Source organism: Sander vitreus, chromosome 22, assembly GCF_031162955.1.
Source record: "Sander vitreus isolate 19-12246 chromosome 22, sanVit1, whole genome shotgun sequence".
Classification (NCBI taxonomy): Eukaryota; Metazoa; Chordata; class Actinopteri; order Perciformes; family Percidae; genus Sander; species Sander vitreus.
In genome coordinates this window covers 11,996,122-12,011,952 of record NC_135876.1, presented here as the reverse complement: position 1 = coordinate 12,011,952, position 15,831 = coordinate 11,996,122, and the positions used below count along the sequence as shown (strand labels likewise).

Sequence of the window (15,831 nt, the reverse complement as noted above, 5' to 3'; positions counted from 1 at the left end):
GACTCTCTCTTAATTTCTGCATTGTTGTAATACATATTAAACTGACCTACTGGGTAAAGCAACGGCATAGGTAAATCTTGTTAGAGAGGGGCAACTGAATGTATAAATGTAGCACGTATGTATTTTTGTTCACACAGTAGAAATAAGAGCACCCTCTGCCCCAACATAGAGGTGTATTGGAGGGGCATTTTTGAGGCTCTCTCTACAGTTTTAGCAGTCCAAATTGATCCAGACCTTCTTCTGTCACTGTTTGGAATTATTACCGAGGGGATACGGGTACCTACTGTGGGCCATACAGTAGTTTCCTTTACTACCCTTCTTGAATGGTACTTCCTGATACTTTTGAGGTGGAAGAATGCTGCCCCGCCCTCAGTCTTCCACTGGATAAGGGATGTGTCGTATAACCTGAAGCTTGAAAAAAATCAGGTGTTCGCTACAGGGCTCTGAAAAGTGTGGAGATCTTTTTTGACTTTTATGATAAACCCTCCACACTAGTACAGGAATACTTTTTCCAATTATCATGTCATTACCCTTTGTACACACCTGGGTGTGACTCTTGACATTCCGTGATCGGACATGCTGCCTCTGTTTCACCGCTTATTGTGCCTTAATGACTTTTCATATCTCAACTTCACTGTGCAATACCAAGTGCCTTGTGTTCTGTCTTTGCGTTGTTTACACTGTAATGTTTCTGCATATCACGTTGCACATTCCTCTATTAACCTGAGTCTTAATTCATGGAGTGACAGAAGGGTGGTTGGGTATGTTCAATGTGGGTTGGGAATGTTGTTTTTTGTCAGGTTTTGTGTGTGTTTTAATTCTATGTATATTGTAAAATTCAATAAAAAGGAACAATGAAGAAGAAACCTAGCGTACCGACAAAGTACTATAAACAGAAAATGCACTGTTTAACACAACCCCTTCTTTCAACTCCTTTCTTTTCTTTCTCTTTCCTCCTCCCACTCAGTGTCTCTTCCTTCACTTGACCTGGCACATGATGGGGAGGACCTCTAACCACCCGCTAATCCATCTCACCACAGTCCCTGAACTATTTTCACCTCTGTGCTCCTCTGAAACAAACATACACACCACTACCACCCTGTTCTCCATGCTTTCTTATACCCACATATCCACAAAACAGTTAGCACAAACCATTTGGGAGAAGCATCATTAAAAGCCTAGCAGGTAACTAGACGAGAGCTAGACACTACACAGCCATGTGTTATTCTAGATAAGACATGAAGTGGGCAGGGCAGTGGATGAGTGTGGGGAGAAAAAGCTCTGCTTAGCCTTAGACAGTCTGCTTTGAGCTGACTCCTCAGCGACCCAGGCATGTACCCCTGAAGATAGGCTATCTAAAAAGGAGGAGATGGTCAAGAGTTCACACTAAGCTCAGAACTACTGAACTTCTACTATGGCGGGGGGACATGAGGTGAGCAGTGGTTCTATCTCCTCTGTGCCTTTCCCCCACTTTCATTTTTAATCTTTATTTATCCATGAAAGGTTAACTGAGTGCACAAACACACACACTTTTTTTTATTAGCACCTGCTTCAAATTCACACAGCTCCACATGACTCGTCGGGGAGACTTCAGTATACTTTAACTGCAGCTTCTAGTCTCTGCAGGTGCACAGGTCCTAAAGATCTGGGTTAAGTGACTTGCTCAAGGGCAACCATGCTGCTCACTCACACACTAACAGTACTGTATATATGTCACCAGCCATTACAAAAGTTACATTTCTAGTTAATACAGGATTCGTGCTGGCCATGTCACATTCAGAGAAGGGAAACAATTTGTCATGTCGACAGACAACTGAGTGGCTCCAAAGGATTTTAATCATCAAATTCATGTTCATGAGCATATGGGATAGTTTAGTTTTGTGGGATTTTATTTATTTTTCCCTGCATACCCAAAGTCAGATAAACTAATGAATGCATTTCTTATGTCTCTGCATGCAGTTTGAATATATGTCCAATGGTGAGGTTAGGTTTCCTAAGTTCATGGATCTTTGTGAGATCAAATGGCAACTCTACTCAAGTGCAGGAAAACATTCCAATAGACAGACAACTGGTGTAACTCCACTAAAATGTATAAACAAATACATTTTATTAATATTCAATTAATTTCCGGTTTACGGTGCACTTTTGACCAAAACTTAAGACAAGGCTATAAGGCGCAGTGCCCTCAGAGCTGCAGTTGACCTAATATACATTCACAGTTTAAAATACCTTCAAATTGCATGCTAACACATAAAACAAGCATCTGAAAGAAGAAAAAGTGGTTAAAAATTAAGTACTCAAAACTAAAATATTCTTTTAACAACTGAGGCTAGCGCCAAATGTTGGAGTTGTTGGTACTTTTCTCAGATATTCTCTCCAAAACTCATCTCTCTTTTCTCTTTCCCTGTCAAATCTCTTAAATCCTCCTTTATATCTTGTGCTCTCTATTGCATATTCATCCTTCCCTATACTGTTTCCAAATGCCTGTGGTCCTGGCTCAGGATTTGAAGTACAAAAAGCACAAATGCATCAATCTGCATGCACACAGGGAGCAAACATACACACGACCACCCGCACACCATCTTGCCTTTTAAAACCCTTTCGGCAGCGTTAAAACCTAATATCCCCCTTAAGCTCATTTCATAGTTTTAAACTCAAAATACTGCATATCTACTGAGGATTTGGCTGACTGCATGCAGAAACCTTTACTTCTTTTTGTCCAGCCGATACTCTCATCTCCTTGCCCATCAAGGTATAAGAGATAGAAAGGGTTACAAAGAGAGGGAACAAAACCATTTTTCGGCTCCACCCAAAAGCTCCATCACCGTTTTTCCAGCTTTCTTCTTTTATTTCTCTATTGTGTTCATCTCGCTATTCTGCACTTATCTGTGCTTGGCTGAATGAACAGCTCAATTCAAAGTCATTACTATGCAGAGCAGAGGGTAGAAGGTAGAAGGTAGGATAGGGAAGAAAGGAGGAGGAGGATGAAAACGAGGAAAAGTTGTGGAGGCTGAACACCTCTCAAAAGTCTGCTTAGTCAACCATTTAATTCCCTCTCCTCCAAAGTCAAATCATTAACCAGCAAACCAATGAGTAATTGGGAATTTGTGTGTGTGTGTTTCACTTCATTTTGTGTGTATGCGTGTATGTGTAACTGTTTATGTCGGTGTATGGGTGTGTAAGCGCCAGGCAACTTAAGAGCTTAGACACTTTGACGTTTTGTTTAATCAAGAACTGAGGTAATTTACGTCAACAAAGGCCACAAAGTGCCTGAGGCAACTTTGAGATTTTACTCACTGTATGTGTGTGTGTGTGTGTGTGTGTGTGTGCGAACACATGCTTTTATGGATAGGTGTGTTTCTCTCCACAAGTTTAAGTCTAAAATTGATGTATAATTATGCTTTATCTGTCAAACTACTTTTGAAAATGTACTTTAGTATTCCATAAAGAAAAGAACAATATTTGTGAATCCTTAGTAGATTCAAACAGAAACATATTTACTCCTATTTTTTGTATTTCTGTGAGGATATGCATGCATATGGCATGCAGTTACAAATACATATTAAAAACTGAACATGGTGTTTTAAAAGTTATAAATAGCAAAGTTAGTAAAGAAAACCTTGGATGATAATCAAAACAGCAACGAGCTGTCACATAATTTAGGCAACCCATGAGATCAGTGGAGGAAAAGCAATGAGAGGAAACTTGGAAAACAAAAATAATGAGGGAAGCTGAGAGCCAGCCAGTGTCCTTGTTGGGCATTTGGGGTTGCTGTCATTCAAAAACAACAAACCAATCAATTTATTACAGCTGGTCAACAAATACCCCTTGTGGTCTTCTCCCTCTCACACACACATGGACACAGATCACTTGCCATGTAAACAAGATTCACATGCATGTTGGCATGCTTGTGCCCATACACAAACCCGGGCATTCATACACACACATGTGCATATACAGTCATTATCTACTTGCTCAGCTGCTTTCCCTCCTTCCTACACCTCAGTAACTTACCCTTTCTCCTTGGCAGCATGTTTTTCATTTACTGAATGTGCATCTGTCATTTCTGTGTGTCAGTGAATATCTATTTGGATGTGTGTGAGTGTGTGTCTGTGTTTGTGTGTCTCTGTTTTGACAGCCAGAGACAGGCCTTTCCAGGGAACAGATCTCCAGATACAGAGAAACAACAAGTGAAAGCTATTTTCTGGTGTTTGCTTGTTGCTGCTGGACGCTTTGTTAGACCAGCCCAGAGTAAGGGCCATTGTGTGTGCATGTGTGTGTGCTCCTTCCTAACAGAGGCAGGGGAAATCAGTCCAGCTTGGTCTGGTCTTTTGTTTTTATCGACAAGTAAACAGGACAAAACAGAAGGGCCATAGAGAAATTTGTGTTTCTGTGAAGCCCTGTGGGTGGTTGTGTTTGCGTGAGTATGTGCCTCTACTGTGCCAAGACAGGACGAACTGTAGTAATGCTAAATTTAAGTCATGAATCTTTTAAATGTTTTAATAATCTTCTGTTTTTATTAAGAAGTGTAGGGACACATCACTGAGACTGTGTATGAATGCCTACAACACAGGCGTATTTGAGAAAAACAGAAAGTCTGTTAGTAGAGCTACTAGCACGTGTGGCAAATTACATGATGTTTTCAGAGCGAAACCCACTGTAACTCTTACATGTTACACCAACCCCATACACTGCTGTGTTCAAATCAAGTCTCCCACTACAAAATAGCGCTACAGCACTTGTCCCATTAGACAAGTTAGCTCCTCTGTGTGGACATGGCTTTGTCCACCCTCTTTTCAACAAACTAAAGCAGTGTATGAATCCCAAAAGTGGAAAATGTTCTAACTTAAATATGTGACTGTGGCTCCCATAGGCAGCTTTATGTTGTTTATGTCCCTTACCTGAAACAATATGTCTTTGAAATATAGCAAAATGGGAACAGGCCTTATTGAACGCAAAAAGCTGTCTCAATGGGAGAGATTCTTCATCTCCTCTGGCTAACCACTTCTTGACACTTGTTCACAGAATACAAATTCTGGGCTACACAGTCAATCAAGCCTCCCACTAGGAGTGGAGACCACAACCAAGTTCTGCTGAGGGCAGAAGCTAAATGGGCTTTTTATCTGGGTCTATGGCTCCAGATGGGCTGAATGAGGAGCTTCACCAGTGCTGTATCCTGTAACGTTTTGTCATTGTCGACTATCATTTGTTTTTGTTTTTTTGTATAGTTTAGATTGGCTGCTCTCCCTCTTCCTGACAATTCCTTGTTATTAATAAACGTATAATCCGAAAATATGTTATTTCTTAATATAATATAATGTTTATCTTCCTCAGTTTTATTTGTATTTAGTAGCTTTTGATATTATTGATATATTATTGTCTACTCCTGTTTTGCTGCATCTTTTCCTACGGTCCGCCTCCATTTGAGGAAAAACACTGAGCTTGAACTGCTCAACACATCTGCATGTTTAATAATAACCAGTTACTGTATTATGTCCATCTTTTGCTCTGTGCATGTTTGTGGTTTCTCTGCACAAATACTTTTATACTTAGTTCTAATTTTTTGTACAAGCTCGTTGTGTCCAATGTTCTTTCTGAAGCTGGTACATTATTATAACCCTTTGTATCTGTCAGGGCCATGTGCCGCAGCGTTACCATTCTGTGCAGTCTCTCATTAACTGCTCTCACCTGCTAAAAGGAGCTACCATAGAGCTGGTGACAAAGAGAACTGGAATCCTTTTCTTTGCTTCACATACAGTATTAGCTGGAATATGAGGAACAATTCCTGCAAATACGTTTCTATACCCTTTCATTTTCGAGAATTAATAACTGCAGAGTAATCGTAAGAACGAAAGGCCTATGCACAAATTAGGAAACATTTAAGCACCACACCATCATCAGTATTTCTCCGTCTAACTTCACTAAATCGTCATTGGTGTGCAAAATATTCTCCTGCACTGAATTCAATGTTACACACACACACACACACACACACACACACACAGGGGGAAAGAATAGAGCTTTAAGATCCCATTACTCAGGCTGTGAACATTTGGCACTTTCTCTGCCCTCTGCTCACCAGGGACCAACACATTGATGGAGTGAAGTCTGCCTCCCTGGCTCGGCTATAAAACCTCACAGACCACATGGAGCTAAGGTGCCGTGTTTATGTGTGGGCATACATGTGCGCATGCTAACAACTCATTATTTTTGAGTGTATGTGTGTTTTTACATGATACTTGAGGAGACCAGCATTTTCACACTCATTCACGTTTGACTCCTCCTCGAGAACCATTTGGAAAGAGGCAAGTTCTATTTAGCAAAATTAGTCAGACAGATGCCACTCATCAACAACAGTCTTGTGGACCAAATAAAACCTTCTTTTTCAATTGTTTATTAGGGCACCACTGTTAATATAAAATGGGTTCCATAAACATTTTGTTAACACTCATAAAACACTGAGACAGTTCAGTCCATACCATGATAAATGTGTTTTTGACTAAACTTGTCCACTGCCACTGCCACAAGTACCTTGTCCATGATATTGCTATTAACATTTAATAGCAGCCACTCAAGTTGTACCACAAGAGACTTCCATGACTGGGAAGTGTCTATCTATTTTAATTCATCATCTTCGTTATTCACACTCATCAATTTTTAATTTCCATACAACTCTTATCTGGAATGGTGTGAAGTGACATTAAAAAGGCCTGTGAAGTCACTGCAGCGGATTAAGATATAGAGCCGAAAGTTAGAAGAGACTTTTAAATCAATATAGATAAAAAAAAAAAAAGCTGTACAAGTCATATCCATGACTATGAGCAATGTGTTCCTCTGTGGTCTGATTAGTTAAATTCAAACAGTTTGGACTTTAATGCTGGATGTAATCATTCATTTACAATGGCCAACGGCAATTGGTCAGCAGTAGTCATTGAGTGAATGTGTGCGTGTGTGTGGAGCACATCGCTTTGGACAGGCACTGCTGGAAGACAACTGTGCAGGAAGGAGCTGTGCGCCAGGAAATGGAACTCAACCGTGTCGCAGAGACAAAGCGACAGCACCGACAGCAAGGAAAAAGAGAAAAAGCCTCCTCCACCACTCACCACCTCCACTTTTCCCTGCCCACACTGCACCACGGATGGGAATGTACAGCCATCTGAAGACACACTAGAAGACGACCCTACGGCGAGGACAGTCATACTGTCTTTGTGTGTGTGTGTGTGTGTGTGTGTGTGTGTGTGTGTGTGTGTGTGTGTTTGTTTTAATGCATGTGGGTGCTCGGTTGCCTCTTTTAGCAATTAATGTGCTGGGTCAATGTGAGTCAGGATCAAAACAGGAGGATAATATCTATTAATACACACATCAAACTGAATGCTAAACCTCTTAAAGATCTTGCATTAATATCAAATGAGTGCACCTCATTTCCTCTGACATAAATAATCTCCTTTGATCCCCTCTCCAATCCGTTTTATCAGCTGGTACCAGTTGCAGTTTGGGTAGTAGCTATGCATCATCTCCATCTGCGACTTGACTCATTACATAGCAACTTGGATACAACTGGATTGAGTTCAACAATGTATGTTTGAATGTAGTGTGCCTCTACACGTTACATTTTGTAATAGATGCTTAATAAGAGAGAAAACAGGCATTCAAGTATACTTTGACTTAACAATAATGGCTGTTTGTTTCTCACAGTGTCATTGATGTGAAACACCACTTTGATAGAACCACTAATGCTGTGCATGTGGTCAACTTCAAACCATAGCAGGAGTATGAAGGTTTGAGTGGAATATAGGGCTGGTTGAATAGATTTTAAGATTAGTTATTGAAAGGCTATCATTATTCAACAATTAAAGGGTTTTCTTAACATCAGTAACATGGGATGTGGTAGCTGCTAGATTGTGCAGCTATAATTAGAGCAAATAAATTAGTCAAATATTTCTGTTTACGTAATATCTCCCCTTCTCCTACTCCTGATACTATCGCAGCGAAGCCAACACTTCATTCTATCTCCCACTCACACAAACATGATTTTTAGTCAGAAGCTTCACAAGGAAAGGAAAATATTCCATTCCATTAGTGAAGCTTTAAAATATATTTGCGATGTTAGTTTCAAGAATTAAAACATATAGTTTACATGGAAAGCATGGCAAATACAAAGTGAAACTACAGTGTAGTCGCACTCCTGCTGAGATCTGGAGCACCCCTCCCAATCACTCAATTACAAGCTGACATTTAGCAGGATGCAGATTCACGTCTACAAGTGAGGCATTTGGTCCTTCATAACACAGGGGTCTCCCCAGAATATATTTGGGCATGTTGTAGGTATGTGCCTAAGTGCATTCCAATATAGTGTGTGTAATTCATGCTAAAATTGCCCAACAAACAGCTGTTGGGTCTTCCAGTAGCCCAGTAGTTACTGAAAGATGGTAGTGTGTCTTTGTAACCAAATGGCCCTCAGAAACACTTGAAACTAGTTTGTTGTTATACATATATGTTATATAGTCATACAGGTATACATATAAAATAAATAATATATATAATATAATAAAATCTTAATAAGCAATATGCAAGATATTTTGAGCACTCTTTGTTTTTACACTAACTAATTTTATTCATGTTTCTATGCTTTGGTGTTGTCTTTCTTGTCCCTTGCACTAATGTCCACTTACATTTCTCAGCCAAATGCCTAAATGGAAATGGAAATGCAAGAGGCACTTCATGTCTGTATTTAATCACATGTAAAAACACGGAGGGCAATTTATATCTTACAACTGGTAAAAATCACTCAAGTTTATAATATAATATATCAATATATCATCAATATAAATATATAATATATATTATAATATCACAGATAAATAAATCAAGTTGTAATTTTTTTTTAAAGTGAGGAGGAGAGAGATAAATACCTTTACTCCAGTATGAGTGTCGTTTTAGAAACATGCTTTGAAGGCCTGTTTCCAACAAAACTGTCTCCAAACTCAGGGTCTTAAACAATCTGTTTGCCTTACAGTTTCCTCCCTAGCGATAGGAAAAAGTCCTAGTAGCCTGATATAATGCTGGAATCAGATATTTGCTGGTACAGTTACGAGGCGGAATACAGAGCTGTGGAGACACAACAGTGTATGGAGGAGGAGGCGGCCACCAGAGCTTTGTTTCAATCGCAGCTGACAGAGAGGCCCTGTGTCTGGGGTGGCCTGCTCTGCGGCTGGTGACAAGTAGGATGTCTGTGCGGCAGATGCACACTGATGGAGACAACAATGAACTTTACTGCGTTCAGTTTACGTTCGCAACCGCGCTTCCACAGTATTCTGCCTTGTGTACAGCTCTCTGTAAGTTTTTAAAAGATCTGCATAATAACTAATTCCAGTGCGCCATTTGTTTTTGTGATCCTTACACACTGAAACGATACAACTAGACTTCATAATGAGTGAAAAGAATATGTTGTAAATGAACAAAAGCCTCAGCAAAGAGATATATTACTGGTCAGTTGGGTGGGAAACAAATTCCCTGCCTGCCTTCTGTAAACACACCCCCACCAGTGGCAGTGGTGGAATGTAACTAAGTACATTTACTCAAGTACTGTATTAAGAACAAATTTGAGGTACTTGTACTTTACTTGAGTCTTTTCCTTTTCATGTCACTTTCTATTATACTCTGCTACATTTCAGAGAGAAATATTGTACTTTTTACTCCACTACATTCATCTGACAGCTTTAGTTATTAGTTAATTTTAGGGCTGGGTACTGAATTCAGTCTTTTTAGGCACCGACCGAATTGCCTCTATAGTATCAAGTATCGAAAAATGCTTTCAATACCTAAGGAGTAAATCTCATCAGCGTCAGTGAGCCAATAAGCACGCAGCATGCTTCTACCAGGATCTAATCATGCTTGTGATTGGCTGTTACACGTCACAGAGGCAGGTAGGTAAAACCCTATGTTATGCACAGAGAAGGGGCTCACCTAGGAGCTGAAAAATAAATAAAACAATTTTTGCCCTAATGTTGTAATTTCTTTTTGTTAAAATGGATTTTATTAAATTGGCATTGAAAAAAGTATCACTTAAGAACCAGTATCGAAGTCACAGTATTGGTATCGGTACCTGAAACAAAATCTTTTGTATGATACCCAACCCTAGTTACTTTACAAATTAAAATTTTTGCACACAAAACACATGTCGTTTATAAAATACGATGTTTTATTATAAATTAAACTACCCAACAAGATATAGGCCTACAAAAACAGCTGAAATGATTAGACGATTAAACATGTTTCCAGTTTCTAAAATGTAAGGATTTTTGAGTGTCACTTTTAATACTTTAAGTACATTTTCCTGATGACACTTACAAACTTTTACTTAATTAACATTTTCAATTCAGGACGTTTACTTGTAACAGAGTATTTTTACAGTGTGGTATTAGTACTTTTACTTAAGTAAAAGATCTGAGTAGGCTACTTCTTCCACCACTGACCAGCGGAAGCCCTTGTTGAAATACCCACAAAAGGAGTAGTGGTCTGGAAGGCTCTGTGCACATTGCAATCTAGTTGCTGTAGGATATTTAGAGCTATAGGTATATCTACAGCCTTTTGGAAATTCTTCCACTACACAGGTGACCTAGATGACCCTCTATCTAGCTGTGAAATAGAACAGAAGTGTTAATCCCACAGCATGTGAAGATCCAAAGTAGCGATACCACTGTATGATACAGTATGTGTTAGATTAGTAATCCTGTCAAGAGTTTTGGGTAACTATAAATCACTTGCCTTATGCTCTGTTTTTTTCAAGCATAGGCCAAAATGGTTCACAGGCCAGCTGACAAGATAACAAGGTCAGTAATGTGTTTCCAAGCACAGAGGCTCGAAAACATTATTTGGGTCGTATGCCACTAGGGCTGCAGCTATCGATTATTTTAGTAATCGAGTATTCTACCGATTATTCCATTGATTAATCGAGTAATCGGTTAAGAAATACTTAGTAAGAAATACTTAGTAAACAGCAATAGTAAATATTTATTATTGCTGTGTACTAAAATAAACCTTGTATACAAAAAGACAGTTTTTTAAAAAGCAACATTTTTTATTGCCAAATTCCAAGTACATTTTTGGTGGCCTAAATGTTAATATTTTTCACCCCCTTCCCCTTCTCTTTGCACTGGATATGCAAAAGAGCTAAGCCCAGGTAAATGTGACTGTACAAAGCTTACAGCAGGGCTATTCAACTACACTGTTCTGGGGGACACATTTTAAGAAGGCTAAGACTGAGTGAGGAGAAAGAATAAAGAATGCAGACATCACCGGCATGATGACGTCATTCACGTGCATATTAAGTGGCCATGCTGGGGGGAGGAGCCGGTTTGTCTCCGGCAGCAGCTAAGTTTCCAAAGATTAGTAGCAAACTAATAAACAGTTAGACTACAAACCGACAGCTCTCATTTTAGCGTTTTGGTAAAACATCGCTATTTGCAGAGTAGCATGCTGTAGGCTAGTTGTTTAAAACAGCGCGGTGGACGAGAGCAGCAGACGTTAGTTAGCTACCTTGTGTCGGGTTCGCTCCGTGGAATGGATGAGTAGACTGGATGTTTTCTACAAAGATGATGTAGTAGCATGTTTGCAGCTTAAAATGATTCCAAACTTTCTGTCGTTTTCTCTCGCCTGTCTCTTCTCTTAGACCCTCGCTATTTTCGTCTTCGTTCATTTGTAATCTCAGTCTCGTGCATAGACGGTATATAAACGGTCTTTTGTCCACAGAAGCGTCAACCTGTTATGTGCGCTAGTAATTATCCTCCGTGCGGAAACACAGTGAGCCGTACAACCTTAATTACATTGATTTAATGAAGCTTTGAGGCAAAGAATTTTGCTTCGAGGATTTTTTGTAATCGAATGATTCAAGTTATTCGAGGAATCGTTTCAGCCCTATATGCCACTGTTAATCTCAAATATCCCTTTTCTCTATGCAATATCTACTGTATCTAGCCGCTGACACCAACAAAGTCACACACATGCAGAATTTGGATGCAATCTAACCCTGTGCTGTCTACACACCTCATATCAGGTCATATAAAGAGACATTTACAATAATACATTACGGAAAAGAAACCAGTCACAGTGCAGCAGTTTTGGGTGGCAGGAATTTATGCCGTAGTCCAAAAATCACATATAGGGCTATTTTTCTTTGGTCCAGTGAGAAACCATCATTAACATGTCCCTGTTTGATCCTGTATCGGCTTAAAATTTGCGGCACTGGTTGTGCTAGTTTATTGGATACATACATTACTGTCAAATGGTGTACATGCAGCTTCAAGCTTCTCATCCACATTAATAAATATGAATCTGACAGTGGGAGACAGGGCCTGCTGGTATTATCTGAATAAAAGTTATGGTAAACAAGTGTGTAAAAGGAAAATGTGACTTTAAATGTTTGTTAAGTTAATTGAGTTTTAATGTGCAGTCAGACTGAGAATGTTTTTCTTTTCCTGTGCTTTCACAGAATTGACTACACTTCACATATAGCTTCACATATGTCTCTTAGGCATTGTCCTCTGATCGACCAATTTTAGTTATTGCAGTGATTCGTCAATGTCCTGTGACTCATCAGTGGTACATTAGTGAGGCATTAGAAACATTACTTTTCACAAAACCAATATTGCCGTTGCCAGGCTTTTACCAATATCATCCCCAGTGTATCACAGTCACAACAGTTAAGCTAGCATCAACATTGCCACTTTGACTGAAAGTTGCCCTCTCAGTTTGCCAGTGAAAGAGTGAAGTCATCCGATTGGTGGCAAAATGTTCCTGAATAGAATCACCATGCATAAGACTGCAGGACAGGTGGTTTTCTCTCTGGGGATCGCTGTGTGAACCTCATCCAGTGGTGAATGGGATTGAGCCGAATGTGATTGAATGGGCTGAAACAGGGCCTGATGGTAGCTGTGTGTGTGTGTGTGTGTGTGTGTGTGTGTGTGTGTAACATTAAGTTGGCTTTAGCGCCCTACCATACCAACCCGTCCCTTTGATCAATAGCACTGATAGCTCCGATATTATCACCACTTATACACAGAAACACGCACACACACACACACACACACACACACACACACACACACACACACACACACACACACACACACACACACGTGCATGTATGTGTGTGCGCACTAATGTAGATTGTTGCAATCCCAAAGCCTCTTTGAAATAAGACAAGAGAAAGAGAGAAACAAATGGCTCTAGTTTTGTTTGTTACTTCAGTGGGGGTTATTGATGGTATATGCCCAGCTTAAACTTATTGGCTCTGTATTTGTTTACATAAGCAATATTAAGCAATATTTTTGAATTACACTGGCAATAAATTAAAAAAAGCAATATATATGTCCTACATTGAGGCAAAACAGAAAGAAAAAGTTGGCAATAGTTACAAATACATCCAAGATGAATGTGTTTTGGAGTTTTTTGCAGAAATATTACGGGCAATACATCAGGGTTAATGCAGCACACAAAAACAACAGCTTAATTTACTTTCAACTGTAAGTGATCCATATTTGTCACTGCATCCAGGCTTACAGCACTAAAAGAAAGAATAATGATGACGCTATTCGGGGCTGAATGCAGAGCTTAATATCATAGCAACAAACAAAAATGCACACATATGAAAACACACACAAACTAGAGCTTTTAATTCTGTGGCTGGTGAACAAGATTCGTTAGATCTTTTCATACTGAAAGTGTGATGGTGTACATGAATCTTCATTGAGGCTCTATACCTTTTAGAGGACATGCCCACTGACCACACATTAGTTGACCAGTGTTTTCTTTCCATGCAAGTGAGGTGTCAATTCAAAGATACTCTGCCTGGACACAAGCTTGTGTACCCTCAACAATCAACAAGCTGTGCCAATAAAATGCTTACTTGTATGTTAAAATATTAGGCTATAGCATGTTAATGTCATGATTAAGCCATTATGTTATGTCAGTGTGGCTGCTGAGAGGGCAGCTCAAAGATCCCTTTTCTTCCACAGTCTCACTAGAGTATTTTGTTGCGTTCTTGTACGCTCGGGAAACATCAAACTCTCCCTTTAGTTTCTTAACTATGACATTGTAGATATCCTCTGACATTAATTGCTGTTTTCGAACCCCCATTCACAAGGCCCAAAGGGTACAGGTCACAATAATGGTTACTTGCAGACCTGTAGAAAACAGTAGTCAATTTAAGTATTGTAATTTTCTTTAAACCTCACAAAAAGGTCAATAAATCAGTCTATGAACTTGGAAATTTGCTCTTTACTATTAAGATGAATACATTCATATGGATATAAACAGAGTGAAGCAAAACATTTTTCTGTCAGAAACGTAGCTTGTGTTGTAATTGATGAGCACATGGTTGTTAACATAAAGGTTTAAGATTTTGTAATATTTTTTTATATTTAAACTTTTCCTGATGGTGTGTGTAGACAGTCTCTCGGCAGTTCGTGAAATGGTCACGTAATTGAATCTATTTGATTCGTGTACACAAACATGTTTATCTCGTTTTTTTCGTGATGGTCAGAATGTTTTTAGAATACCAACAATTGCATAGCTGTATACAGTGGGACAGGTCGGGTTTAGGAAAAGAAGAACAGGACGGTTGGGTTTAGGAAAACAATAACTGGACGCGGGACAAAAACGGCACGATTGGGTTTAGGAAAAGAACGGGACGGGTGGGTTTAGTAAAAGAAGAAAGCGACGGTTGGGTTTAGGAAACGTGACACGCGGGACACGATCGCCGGTCTCCTGGGTGAAAGTCCTGTGCTGTTTGACCCATCCACCACCCCAACCAACCTCCCTATGCAGATTTTTGGGCTTTCATACTACTCACTACCGTAGTCGCTCTTAATGCTACGTCATCTTCTCATTGACAATCGTGAAAGATGCTTCCCATTGAAATACATTAGTTTAAAAAACGTGCTGACCATCACAAAAAAAACGAGATAAACGTGTTTGTGTACACAAATCAAATTCCGTGACCATTTCACGAACTGCCGTGAGACTGGGTTGGAGTGGGTGCATGTGAGTGTGTGTGTGTGTGTGTGTGTGTGTGTGTGTGTGTGTGTGTGTGGTCTGCTGTGAGGGCCTGACTCGGGGCAGAATATTTCACTCCATCAAGCTCACCATATCCCCATGTATGTGTACAGTGAAAAAAGTAAAAGTTAACCCTAAACCTAAAGAAAAGCAGTAGGCCTATGCAAATTCCCTGATCCCGATGAAGACGAACAGCACGTCTTGAAGGAAAAATTGCGGGAGGAGATGCATGAGATGCTTGTGAATATTAAAATTTCTGTAAATCTAAATCCTGCTTTGAAGATTAATAACATTTAACATTAAACTAGTTTTGTGTGGAAGGCTTTCTGATTTTTGATATCTTCAAACCTTCCCAAAATTATACCCCGGTATACAGTTTTACCATCGGGCAATACATATTTCTACTTCAACTGTAACCACTTTGTTTTAGTTTCTCACATAACACTACATTTTACAGGATTACATCAAACTAATCACCATGAAGTTACCTTCACCAAAGACTGAACAACGCTTGAAGACAGCACAATGTAACTTAATTAGGGCTGTCAAACGATTAATGTGTTTTTAATCGTGATTAATTGCTGAAGTTCTATAGTTAATCGCGATTAATCGCATATTTTATCACATGATTAAAATTCTTTTAGTTTTTAAGTACATATTAACAATCGAAAGCAATGTTTACCAGTGTATCTTGATTGGGAATCAAATGAATGCAAAGAAAGTTACTTTATGAACTTGAAAAATGTGTGAATCTGTCATTATTGCACAATTCCTCCA

At 39.3% G+C, this 15,831-nt stretch overlaps 1 protein-coding gene across 1 annotated transcript in view; it reads right to left on the bottom strand.

Annotated features, from left to right (window-relative positions):
* cntnap2a (contactin associated protein 2a) overlaps nucleotides 1–15,831 on the bottom strand; it is a 349,283-nt gene that overhangs the window by 170,803 nt on the left and 162,649 nt on the right. The gene's annotated exons all lie outside the window — the stretch shown is intronic.